The sequence below is a fragment of the Galeopterus variegatus genome, unplaced genomic scaffold (assembly GCF_000696425.1).
Source record: "Galeopterus variegatus unplaced genomic scaffold, G_variegatus-3.0.2 Scaffold637, whole genome shotgun sequence".
Taxonomy (NCBI): domain Eukaryota; kingdom Metazoa; phylum Chordata; class Mammalia; order Dermoptera; family Cynocephalidae; genus Galeopterus; species Galeopterus variegatus.
In genome coordinates, this window is record NW_007726748.1 from 174,514 (window position 1) to 175,627 (window position 1,114).

The following is a 1,114-nucleotide window of genomic DNA, read 5'->3' on the forward strand; positions in this document are numbered from 1 at the left end:
GACCACCTTCCTTTCATTCCTCGCTCACATGTGTGGAGTATAGGAGCTATTCTCAATTATGTTATTAATATGTTATTAATACATCTTGTATTCCATTATTCCAGCCATATGGCAGTTCTCTTTAGAATACAGACATGAAAAGTAGCATACTTCCTTTCCAACTTCAAATCGGTTATATCAATCATGTCCCTACTAAAATGATTTCTGACCATCCTTTATTCTACCTTCATTTAGCTTCTTGCTGCACCTATTGATGAAGCGAACAATATCTTCATGGCTCTCTTTAAACCCCCTTTGATTTGTGTGAATTCTGTTTCTATTTCCTTCCTTTTCTTACATGGTTGTCACCCTTAAGATAGCACATGACTTCGAATTCTTTCTTTTTCTTATAGAGCATCTTCTTAACATGCTTATTATTATTGTTATTGTTATTATTTAGCTTATTTTCTGTTTCCTTAGGCTGCTGTTTTTATTCCTATCATTTGCTGTTCCTTCACTGGCAACTCCATTATTGGTCTCCTTTCTCCTCTATTTTCGTCTGACTATCTTTAGGATTCTCCCCAAAAGTTCTTAATGACAAGAGGTGAGACAGATATAAGTTAAATTAGTTGAGGTATCTAGATTTGCCTTCCTTTCCACTTGTAAAAAGTGCTTTGGTTTATTTTTAATTATGAAACATATTTTTAATTATTTTCACAGAGGACCACTGTGAAAATTTTAGAAAATACAAAAATACATGAAGAAAATAGATATCATATAATATTCCATCTTTCAAAATAATAGCCTATTAAATCAGAGAATACCTACAAAGCTCTGAGACTGGCAAATAGTAAGCATTTAATAAATATTGTTAATATTATTATTACTATTAAACAGTGATAAAAGTGGGTGCCTACAAACTTTTATATTTTAAATGATTTTATGGAAACAAAAGATGATAGGTGAACTTAAGTTTCATGATGCGTCTTTTGCTAATAATGATCCCATGGTCTAATCACAAAGATCATGGTTTTTTAAGAAAGAAAGTTTTATGTTATTAGTTACTTTACACATTCAGTACATTTGGGTTTTTTCAGTAATAGCAATAACTTTGCTTGATTTTTCGAACTATTGT